The sequence below is a fragment of the Manis javanica genome, chromosome 12 (genome assembly GCF_040802235.1).
Source record: "Manis javanica isolate MJ-LG chromosome 12, MJ_LKY, whole genome shotgun sequence".
In the NCBI taxonomy this organism is placed as follows: Eukaryota; Metazoa; Chordata; class Mammalia; order Pholidota; family Manidae; genus Manis; species Manis javanica.
Window position 1 is genome coordinate 72,378,553 of NC_133167.1, and position 12,543 is coordinate 72,391,095.

Sequence of the window (12,543 nt, forward strand, 5' to 3'; positions counted from 1 at the left end):
TCTAAGGCACAATGGTTGCACCCAGTGTGGGAATCTGCATGAAGGCAGTGACATTAAGCACACCTCCATTTATCTTCAGTAAAATGGGCATAATAATAGTATCGGCCTCCTAGGTTTGTGCCCAATAAATGCTACTATGATTTGTTTGTTGGGTTTTTTTCCACTGTGGATTTTGGTTCCATCTGGTCAGTTATCTACAAGGGACTGTGCTATTTAATCATTAACTCCTTCATTTCACAATATTTTTAGAGACTGCATAATGGGGCAGACATTGTGCAAATGCTGGAAATAAAATGTGAAGCAAAATAGTCATAGACTTACTCTCATAGAGCTGACAGTCTTGTGGGAGGGCAAGACAGATTGTGCTAAGAGCTCTGAAGAATGGTAAGGAAATATGAAAAACACATAGCACAGGGCTGGGTTTAGTTTGGAGGCCTAAGGCCTAAGGTCAGAGGTCTCCCTGAAAATAGATGAATAGAATAGAAATAACTAAGGGAAAAGAGAGGGAACAGTGTTATAGGTAGAGGGAACAGCATATGAAAAGGCTCTGAGTCAGGAGAGAGAATGGCATATCTAGGAACAAAAAAAGACCACTGTGGATGGAGATCAGATAACCAGGCTGGAGGAGACAGACAGAATGGTGACTGGAAGCTCAAGCATGGAAGGACTTCCAGTCTTTGACCCATTTATTCAGTCAGGCAGCAAATATTTACTGAGCTTCTGTTGAGTGCTAAGCATTTTGGCCTTTGTCCTAAGAGCAGCCAGTCACTGAAGGGTTTTAAACAAAGGAGCTTCATGAGGACTTTGTGTTGTGAAAGATGATCTGCTCATATGGTGGCAGGCACCCTAGGGATGGGGACAAGAATGAGGTGGCCCCAGAATAATCCATGTAAGAAATGATGGTGGCTTAGACTCCAGGGGCAACAGTGGAAATTGATGGAAACAGATGCAAATGAGAGAAGAAGGGGTCTCGGATCCAGTCGTTGAGATCTGGACCCTGGGGACTGAGCAGGTCTCCTGGAGATCATGAGCCTGGCGTGGGACATTTTCTTAAATTATTGATTTGTATCCTCTATTCATAGAAAGGCTATCCATGGTTTTACCGCCAGGGGTAGAATCTAGGAAGTGCCTCCGGCAGTTCCGGCCACCGCGTTACCTCTAGGCAGACCCTGCACAGGCGGGGCTTGCATCAGACCAACACAGTTTCAGTCCTGGCCTCTGTAACCATGTGGCCTCAGGGAGCCTTCCCATTGTAAAGCAGGAAACAACCAGCATCTACCTGCCAGGGGAGGGTGAGGCGCTGAGCAGCATGCCTGCCACACAGATCCTGTTAAGTAAACCTCAGTGGCTGAGTTCTTAAGTCCAAATTACTGCGCCTCTCAAAGCAAGCAACAACTCGGTACTGAGATAAGAGGAGAGACGTCATGTACCTCACAGGGCAGTCCCGGATGATACAGGGCTGGACCCCAGCCAGTGGCATCTGGACGTGGCCACAGCAGGCCTCGCTCACTTCCCGCCCATTGGCCAGCACACACTGGGGCCTCTGAACGTGCACTCCCAAGGGGCCGCAGGAGGCAGAGCAATGTGTCCAGTTTCCAAGCTCCCAGAAGGGATCTAGGGAAGGGAAGGGACTGTCAGGACGGTCAGGTCGGCCCCACGTGGCGGAGGATGACGGGCCGGGGACGGCATGGTCACAGACCACCGCAAGATGTTTTCTGGGGAGCTGCCTGTCTGCCTCTTTGAGTAGCACACAGAGAAAGCCAGCACCCCCTGCAAGGGCGCCCTTGAACCCCCATTTCCCCTCACCTAACTTACTGTAACAGCCAGTGGGAAGGGCGGCCAGAACGGGCTCTTGGCCCACAGCCTGGGAGAGGGTCTACCGTAGGCCAAGGAGACGTGCCGGACAAAGCCCCGAACAGAAGGAGGTGCTGCCTGCTCAGCCCTCTTCAAGCCAAGCCGAGGGGGCAGCAGGGTGGCCTCTCCAGATGAAGCCCTATGGGCTGTTTCTCAGAGGTGGAGCCGGCAGAGAAATGGAGATGATTCAGCAAGGATGGAAGACCACTCAGTAAGGGTAAAGGTGCATTTCAATTCCATTCTTACTTTTCCATTCTTAGTCTAAACTTCAGATTAGTCCTCAAACTGCATAAATAATCTGTGATGGAGACATCTGGACAGATAAAAATGGGCGTTCCTTTAGAAAAGTTGACGCTGACCACCTCCTGTAATTATAGTTTTATTTTAGTCCCCATTCCAAACGGCCTTTCCTTCCCTTCTGACATTTGGAAAAAGATGAGGTAGAACAGGATGATGACAGATTTGAGTATGATCACAGAAGGTGCCAGATTTTCCTGTAATAATTGCAAGTAATTTGCCGCTATCAGCTACGTCCACAGGCTCTCTCACATAGCACAGTGATTTCTTTAATTTACAGTTTTCCGGTTTTTCCTCCTGGCTCCAGAATTTTTGCTATGGTTGCACATGGCATCATCCACAAAGCAGAGCCACAGAGAGTTTGGGTTGGGTCCCCAGGATTACAGTTTATTTAAAATCATTTTTTAAAATAGCTGTTCATTGAGAACCTCCCAGGTGACAGGTACTGAGTTCGACACTTTTCACAGCAGATTTTCATTTAATCCTATGGCCATCTTGTGAATTAGATTATTTTTATTTGCAGACGTGGAAACTGGACATTCTCAGTGACTTTCCCAAGGTCACTCATCTGACTGCTGGACTGGATCCCAAGTATGTCTGACTCCAAATCTGGCTCTTTCTACGAAGCTGCATTTCACCAAGATGTCTTGACAGCTCAAGGCAGGATGCACATGCACTTCTTAAAAAGCATGGGTTTTTTAATTGAAGTATAATTCATATACCATAAAATGTTCAGGTATCAGGTGTGCACTTTTATGAGTTATTAACATAACCATGATCCAAAGCAAGGTATAGTAACATTTCCTTACCTGGTAAAGCTTCCCAATTCCTCTCTGAATCAATTCCCCTCCCCTCCCAGGCAACTACCTGCTCATTTCTATCAGCATCCATTAGTGGTACCTGTTCTTGGACTTTGTATGACATGATATGATACGTATGATTTTGAGATTCATCCCTCTTTTTGTGCATATCAGTTCATTTTCTTTATTGCTATGTAATACTCCATTGTATGAATATACCAGTTTATTTGTACATTCTCCTGTCAGGGGCCTTGATGAAGTAAAGGCTGCTATGAACATTCCTACACAGTTTTTTTGTCAACATGTTTTCATTTTTCTTGAATCAATAGCTGAGTGGAGTGGCTGGGCGAATGGTAGGTTATGTTGAACTTTAGTAGAAAGGGCCATATCTTTTTCCAAAGTGGTTGTATCCTTTTACAAGCTTATCAGCAGTGTAGGAGGGTTTCAGTCGCTTTGCATCCTTGCCAGAATTTGGTATTGTCGGTCTTCTTGTTTTCACTGGTCTGGTAGTTGTGAAATCATATCTCATTGTGGTTTTGACCTTCATTTCCCTGATGCCATCTGTATGCCTTCTTTTGTGAACTGTCTGTTCAGGCCCTTATGCCTGCAGTCTTTGGTAGGGAGGGGAGAGTTCATTGCTAACCTAAGGAGGTTCTTCATATATTCTAGATACAAGTTCTTCATCAGGCATATAATCCACCAATCTTTTTCCTGTCTGTGGCTTATCTACTTGTATACTCAGTGGTGTCTTTGATGAGCATATTTTAAAGATTTTGATGAGGTCCAATTTGATATGTTTTTGTTCTATGCTTGGCAATTTTTGACACATGCATTTGAAAAGTAGTGCTAGCTACTCACTCCCATATAAGACTCTTCAATGGTTTCCCACGTTTTAGGAATAAACTCCAATCTTTACCTGGACCCTCAGCAACTCTCCATCTTCATCCCACCCCCCTTTCCTCCTCCTCTGCAGGCCCCCATCACCTAAATCTTCTTTCCTCCACCATATTAAGCTTGATCCCTCTGTATGATCTGTAAGCTTACTTTTCCCTCTGCCACAAATGCCCCCTGCTCACATCTCTGCACGGATGCTTCTAGCCCACCCTTTGGGCCTAAGCTCACACGGCCTCCTCACGTCAGTCCCGACCACCTTTCCCGAAGCGGCCTGGCCCAGTCACCATGTCACCACCCTGTTTTGTTTCTGTCATTGCACTTCTCATGGGGAAATATCTTATATATTTATTTGCTTACATGTTCACTGTCCATCTCTCCTGCCAGAATGCCAAGTCCATGAGGTAGGGATCTCTTCTGTCCTGTTCACTACTAGGCATGTTCTATCTTAAGGACTCAACAAGGATTTGTTAAATTAATAAATGAGTCTCTTTGAAATGCTAAGGTAAGGATCCTCTGAAGGGCTGTATTTCACAGTGTGTACACACGTGTGTGCGTGCATGCACACATGTGTGTAGGAGGTGATAGAACAATGCAGGTAGTGTTAATAAACACAATTTTTAAATATTTCAAAGCTTCAGCTTTAACCATCAGTTTCAGTCTCATGATGGTCCAACATTTTTATTAATTGATTTGGAGGAGTTCCTTTGATCTTCACAGTCCATGGCATAGGGAACTTCTCTCTGCCTTTGCACATCCTGGTTCCTCTGCCTGGAATGTTCTTCACCTTCCCGGAACAAACATCGTGACCTATATAAAAACCTGGTTGACCTCTCCACACAGTCAGGGCCTCTTCCTTGATGCTGCCATCATCCTATCACAGTACCTGTCCTGCTTCCAGCACCTGTTTACACGACCACCTCCCTCTGTAGGCTGAGTTTCTCTCGGGGTTGGTCACGTCTGCATCTCCGGTCCTGGCAAGAGCGAGTACTAGACACATACTTGCTGAACGCTGCCAGAGATGTTGTGTCCCTCCACAATTCATACGTCAGACCCAACATCCAATGTGATGAGCTCAAGAGGTGGGGCCTTTGGCAGGTGATTAGGTCATGAGGGTGGAGCCCCCATGAATGGGATTAGTGTCCTTTTAAGAGACCCCCCAGGAGCTCTTCACGCCTTCTGCCAGCTGAGGACACAGCCAAGAGTGGGCTGTCTATGAACCGGGCAGCATGCACTCAACAGATACCTGGTGCCTTGACCTTGGGCTTCTCAGCTTCTAGATCTATGAGAAATAAATGTCTCTGGATGTTAAGCCACCCAGTCTATAGCAGCCCAAACAGGCTTAGACAAATGTTGAATGAATGGGTAATAGTGAGTATAATAATGGTAGTATTATGCTTGAAAGAGAAGAAGTATATCCTCCAAATACCCCTGGATAATGATGTCATAAATTACATGGATTGTTGACTGGTGGCTCGACACTGTTTTCCCCTCTATGCTCCCCCTGCATCTCAGGAGGTGGAAGTCTAGGAACTATGTTCCTATAATTCCTATTGGCAGAGATTTATTCTGTAGGACATATTCTGCAAATGAGAAGCACTTGTTCATATTTTTGAAATGATGTAGTCACCATTGTTTCTATATAGTAGATTCATAATAACTCATGAGGTCTACTGGTAGCTTCTGTGTGTCCTATGATTTACCCATTTTTGAGCTATAAGGAGCTGAGGCCATCAGTACTGGTTTCCTGTGAATCTAGCATTTCTGATTTTCTTAACTCCACTTCTCTCCCTTGGCCCCCCCGAACAGTACTGCAAGCTTGAAAAATGTAAATTAGGTTTTCTTGACCAAGTGCTGATAAATAACAAAGTTACTATGTGGGAGGAAAAAAATGAAAGAATTGTTTCCAGAATTCTCAGCAGATCCTTCCTCTATTGATATGACCAAGTTGGCAATGGTCTCAAAACGGGAAGATCAATACCTGTATTATCACAAATGATGGTGCACATTTGGGTATGAGTTCCACGGGCTTCCTCAAGTGTAAAATTAAAAAAAAAAAGTTTCAATATGGAAGGAACAAATTGAACCACAGAAGGCTGAGGGGCATGGGGGGAACATTGGCCCAAGGCTTAGGAAGAATTTTACTTATTGCAGAGTACAAAACATGGAGGGTCTTTTAGGTAAATACTTCTCCTTGCACATGTCTTACAAACATCAAATCCCCCAACAGACAAAATCCCAGACCTGTAGATAGCGGTTTTTGTGTTGCGTCGCTGCTACCATTTCCAGGGCTGGATGCCTGCAGCGTATGATTTTTACAGTCCTTGGAAAATATAAGTTTACTGTCTGGCCGTCTTTGTCCTGAGGGGGAAAAAAAGGAACATTTGTTTACCAATTAGAAATTACTTAATTCCTGCTCTAGTTTGCGCGTTCTTAAAGACTACAGCTACTAGGACAGAAACCTTTCCAAAGAGTGCCCGGGGTGCCCAGGCTCACCCAGATCTGGGAGCTCTGTGTGGGCTCGGGGGTGGAACAAAAACACTATAGGGTTTTTGTTCTGGTTATTAACTGTGCTAACACAGGGCATGTCTGCAAGGTTTCAGACTTCATAGCCTAACTAACAAAATGGAAAATGTATATTCACCACAATTCCGCAAGGGGCTGGAGGAAGCATCTGGGTCTGGCAGAGCTCCACCCCTATGGAGCAGGAGAATGGGCCGTGTAAGGGGGCCCCCCGTGGTGAGGACTGCAGGTTTTCCGGATGGTCATGAAGCTCATGCAGAACAGCAGGAGGATGGTGGAAGACTGCTGGGCGCTGTGGATGTGCAACACTCTAGATTCCTCACTCAAGCTACCAAGGGCATGGGCTGCTGGGCTGGAGGGACTTCTGAGAGGAGGTGTGCAGACAGAACTGGGACAGCCGTGCTCTCTCCTGCATGGCCTGGGGATGCGGGGCAAAGGCTGGCACTCGCTAGAGAGTATGAGGAAGGTGCTCAGGAATGAGGCACGTTGGCCGAGCCATCTGATGAAAATCTGCCATAGTTCCATAGACCCAAGATCCTAGAAGACCACAGAGGCTACTTGGGAAGGGTCCCAGGAGGGTCACTGGTGCCTCGCTGATGAACACTGAGAGCCCACGAAGGGCAGTATGCAGAGTATTGAAAGAAACCACATGTTTGGGCTCCAGAACAAATTTCTAAGAGCCTCAGGTTTCCTCATTTGTGGAACGGGATTAAAAACTACCACCCACAACACCGTGTTATTGTAAATACCAAAGAGGCTAATGACCACCAACGTGCTTCACGCATGACGACTATTCCAGGCCCCTACGCTGTTCCTTCCCATCCATTCACATCTCTGGGCTCCTTGAACCACCAGGAAGAAAAGTGACAGAGAAAGCTCTTTTCCATCATCCCTGTGGGTCAGCAGTGGGTTCAATAATCTCATACCAGTTTTGCCAATGGCTCATTTAATTCACTTATGAAACACTTATTTAACACACCTGTGCCAGGTGCTTAAGATACAAAGGGGAATAATAAAAGATCTTTAAGGTCCATCTGGCGACTTCTGTGATTAACTCTCAACTGGTTCCAAGCTCTGGTGGGGAAGGGAAGTATTATTTATGGAGTCCTAAAAGCCAGAGAACTTAAAGTCCATTTTGGTGACAAGAGTTCAGTGAGCCCCAGAGAGCCGGGCAGACAGTGGGAGCCGGCCTGTCACCCGAACCAGAGACACATGGAGATGACCTTCTCCAAATTAGAATACTGAGGCATCTTAAGACTCAATTGATGAATATTTATTGAGCACCTACTGTGTGCTTCATATTATGTCTACAGGTTTGAAAAAGACACATCAGACATGGTTTCTACCAGTAAGGGGCCCACAGTTCAGCTGTGGGATATGAATAAAAAAGAAAAGAATTAGAGAGCAAAGTGTGTCCGGACTTATCCAGGTACCAAGCAGTGGGGAAAGAAAAAGGGGAGGCCAGAGAGAACCAGAGAAGGATCCACACAGGAGTCCAGGTGGCCGGAGGGGATGGGAGGCACTGGCACACGCACACGTGTTGAATCATAAGGGCATGAAACCACACTGACTGAACAGAACTCAGAGCCTGCTTATTGACGGCAGTCAGGTCAGGAGTTAAGCCCATGCAGAGGCAGAAAATGAAGGGTCTTGATTCCAGACAGAAAAGTGTATATACCCCAGGGCAGGTTCTTAGGTGTTAAGGATGTCATGACCTTCTGAGAGAAGAACTGGTAAGACTGAGTGTTAGACTGAGAGCTTGTTTGAAAGTGGGCATAGCAGCAATAGTTAGAACCATTTAATGTTCCTCTTGTTTACTCCCTGACTCTAGAATCAACAAACTGGATCCCCCCTCCTGCACAGGATGGGGGCACTTGAAGAACAAGACTGATGCTCACCCAGAAAGCGGAGCGTTGATGCAGCCACTGCCTTTCTCAGAGCATTGCTGGCTGTGCAGATGTAGGTTCCTTCACTTCTGAGGGAAACGTTCTGCAACAGGGATCCATTGAAAAGCAAGGAAACATTGTCACTCAGAGATCCTCCTCTCTTCCACCAAGTTACATTTGGCTGAGGGACACCTTTGGAATAAAAACAAACACAACAAAGGCAAATTCCTTTAAGAACAGGGCCACAGAACTACATGACAAAGACCACTTAGCGTTTTGACCACAAGTCAGTAAATAGCTTTAGGCACGTGTGACAGGCTGTTTCTATCTCCACACCTCCTCCAGGGCAGGTGCAGGATCAGGTTAAAGCAGAAGGCTTTGGCCTCATGCACACCTAATTGGAGCCAAAGGGCGTGGCGTTGCTTTGTGTTGGGAAGGGAAAGAAATCTGAAGATGGGTGAGGGTCGTGTGGGAGTGGCTGGAAAGAGGTGCTGGTGCAGCTGGGTGACTGTGGAGAAGAAAGAGAAAGACATTCCCAGCATTGCATTGTCACAAAGAAGTCTTTAGAAAACAAAAATATCTAAGATAGATAATGAAGTTGCTCACTGTGCCTATGCAAAGAAATGTTCTTGCTTTAGGAGGAATATAACATCTTCAGGGAAATAGATTTTGTTCATTAATGCTTTTGCAAAAGAGGATTCAACAAACAGAAGTGTTAAGTTTCAAGTATGGGTCAACATAGTGAGGTGCAGAGCTGTAAGTGACATCTCTAGACACAGAGGGGAACCTGAGGAATTGAAAGAATTTCTTCCCCCAAATCCTAAGAAGTCAGCATTTGACTGGGCTGCGGAATGTGAAACTCAGAGGAACCTCATTTGATTCTTAAGAGCTGGCGCAGCCTCCGGTGACGTCTGAGATAAAGCCAGGTACCTGGTTTTGAGGATGCGCTTTCCTCCTACAGTGCTCTGGCTGAGAGAATGTGGCAGACATGGAAAGATTTGTTGACAAAAAGATGTCACCACTATAACGACTCTTGCTATGCACTTTCCAGTTGGCAGAACGCGTGCTCTGTGAACATGTGACATTTTCTCGGTTATTCCCACACTCTGAGGAGCAGGTGTTGTCAGCTCCATCTTAGAATTTAGGAAGCTGGCCCCCTCAAAATTAGGCTGCAACTTAAATACCCAGAGAAGGGCTAATAACATGTGCTATACTTTTTCAGTAGTTTCCTCTACAAATATAGACACACAGAGAGGTTAAACTTCCCTAAGGTCACCAGCTAGTAAACATTGGAACTGAGATTCACACTCATGCAGTTTACTCCAGAACTGATCTCTTAGCCACAATGGAGGCAGGCCTTGTATATCTCTTGATAAATTTATTCAAAGGCATCTTCTAGCTTTTATTGCCATATATGTAAGTAGGCTCTTTAAAAATATTTTTTATGGTTGCTTATTGTGGAAAATTAGGAAAGCTATGAACAGTTACATATTTATCTTGTAAATGGCTATCTTACTGAACTTTAGTATTTTGAATAGTTTTAGAGGAATAAAAAAGAACACTGTGGCTGCAGAGATGTGAGCAGCGAGGGTGTGGCTGAAGGTCAGAGAGCTGGCAGCTGCGGGGGCTCAGATCCTGGGGAGTCTTACAGGTCCCTGGGAGGCTTGGCTTTCACTGCAGAGCTTTAGGGAGTGACATGATCTGACTCATGCTTTTAAAGGGCTGCTGTGCTGAGAACAGGTCACGGGGGGCAAGGGCAGAGGTGGGGAGACCAGTGAGGAGGCTGTCACAACAACCCAGTCCAGAGATCGCGGTGGCTTGGACCAGGATGGTAGCAATGCAAGTGGTGAGAAATGGTCAGATTCTGGATATATGTTGAAAGTGGATAAATTTTGAAGATCTGGGAATGGGCTGTTGCTGGATAGAGGGGTGTGTGAGAGAGAACAGCAGGTCAGAAATGGTACCAAGGGTTTTAGCATAGGCAACTGAAATAATGGCGTCACTAATTCTCTGAGATAAGAAACTAGGGGAGAAGCACATTTGGGAGCCAACCTCAGGAGCTCAGTTTTGATATGTTAGCTTTGAAACACCTGATATTCACTGGGACATGATGAGCAGGTACCCGGATCTGTTCACTGACAGGAAAGTTCTGGGCTGGACAGATACGTTTAGGAGTTGTCAGCATACAGATGGCATCTGGCTCCTTAAGAGTGAGGGAGTGAGCACACTGATGTCTGCGGACTGGCCCTGGGCGCCCCATCCTAGAGATCAGAGGAAGGAGGTGAAACCAGCAGGGGAGGCAGAAAGGCACCATTGACCGGGAGGGAGTAGAGCAGAGAGTGGTTTCCCAGAGGCGAGGAGAACATTTAGGAAAGGGGAGTAAGTGACTGCCAAGTGCAGTCATTGGCAAATGGCCGAGTAAAAGGTCTGGGAACTGGCCACTGGATGTGGGGACACACAGACCTCACGGTGGGCCTGCTGGTGTCCTTGACGACGGCAGTGAAGGTGGACTGATGTGCACAGAGCGTGGCTGGAGCGAGTTCAAGAGAGAACAAGGGGAGATGAGGTTGGAGACAATATGAACCGTGGGGAGGTGCTTAGCTGTGACTGGGAATGAGCAACGAGGTGGTTGCTGGACGGGTGTGGAGGCAAAGGCAGGTGTTGAAGGACGGCTTTGCTCCCCTGGAATGTGCAGTCTTCCTGATTGGTCTCCCTGCTTCCACCCCTGCCTGCCTGACCCTCTTTGACCTGCTGCCACCTGTGTTCAGCACCTGGCTGGAGTGTTTCTGCTCGAATGTAAGTCAGATCACAGCGTGCCTTGCTCAGAATTCCCCCACGACTTCCATCCTACTCAAAATAAAAACCAAAGTGCTCATGGAGGCTTACGTGGCCCTGGGAGATCTGCCCCTGCTCTCCCACAGCCACCTGAAAAATACAGGAAAAAAGGGCTGAGAGCCAGAGAGAGAGAGATTCTCGATGAAATCACTTCTGTTCCTGGACCCAGATGTGTCCAAAGATAGCCGCAGCCTGGACTTTTCAGCTTCATGAGCCAGTAATTTCTCTATTTTTCTTAAGCAAGTTCGAGGTGGTTCTCTGACCCGTGTAACCATGGGAGTCTGGACTAGAAACTTAGGTATGAAAACAACTGAGATGGCCAAGTGGCCACACCAGCATCTTCTTGGAACAAACGGACATAATTGTGCTCCAAAGGGAAATGCCAGAAACAGGAGGTGTGCAGGGAAGCGAGCAGGACCAGATTCCTCCTGCCCAGTCCCCACACTGGCCCTGCGACCGCTTCTCAGGGGGGCAGAGGCAGTCCCCGTGCTGAACTCCGCCTCACCGACCTGGCCCGGCCCCTCTCCCAGCAGCACCTCCCCCAGGTGCCCCCCGACCCAGGCCGTCCAGAGGCCAGTTCCATCCCTCCTTTCACTGCCCCGTGGGCTCCTCCACTCATCACAGTGCCCACTTGCCCAGTCACCCCACCCTGGAGCCTCACAGCCACTCCTGGTTCTCGCCTTTTTGTTCCCCATGTTCAGTTCACCAGAGTTTTTAAAACAATCATTTCTGACTTAGAAGTCTCTTGGACCGGTTGCCTGTACCCTGTCTTCACGGTCACGGTTGCAGCTTAGGGCCACGTTCTTCCCTTCCTTACCAAAACAGCCTCTTAGCTGGTTTCCCTACTTCCAAGCAATCCTCCAGGCAAAGTCAGAGGGACTGAAGCGCCAGTCCCTCCAGGAGCCCGCAGCCCTGGCACTACCACGTCCACACCACGCAGCTCCAGCCGCACCCCTACCTCACCTCCGACCCTCCCGCCACGGGGCTCACGCTGCAGTCAGTTCAGCATTCTCGAGCTTTCTGCTCTGTCTGGAATGTTCCCACTTCCCATCGGGCCGTGGCGGCACCTCAGGGGAGGCCCTCACAGACCCCCCCATTCCCATCATGCTTCATTCACACCAACACACCACACTTACGACATCACGCCAGCTCAGTGTTGTATCTCTCTGGGAGGTCCTTGTACCAGTTGGGCAGTGAGGGGTTGTTGGATTGAAAGTGTTCATGGCTCTTGTCATGGACAGAATGTTCATGTCCTCCCCTCCCCCAAGCCAGTTTACATGTTGAAGCCATAGCCCCAGTGTGATGGCATTTGGAGATGGGGCCTTTGTGAGGTGACTGGGGTTAGAAGAGGTCATGGGGGGTGGGGCCTGCAGATGGGGTTAGTGTCCTTGTAAGAAGAGGTGGAGACCAGGGCATGCTCTCTCTCCCTCACAGCCACCGTAAGCCAGGAAGGGGCT

General features: G+C 47.5%; 1 long non-coding RNA gene across 1 annotated transcript; it reads right to left on the reverse strand.

The window, feature by feature from the left end:
• Window positions 1–5,527: 5,527 nt before the first annotated feature.
• LOC140845106 (uncharacterized) lies at window positions 5,528–12,376 on the reverse strand. Its single transcript, XR_012123800.1, has 3 exons — window positions 12,223–12,376; window positions 8,264–8,443; window positions 5,528–6,203 (listed from the first exon to the last, which is right to left on the reverse strand). It is a non-coding gene; the product is annotated as an uncharacterized lncRNA (long non-coding RNA).
• Window positions 12,377–12,543: the final 167 nt, after the last annotated feature.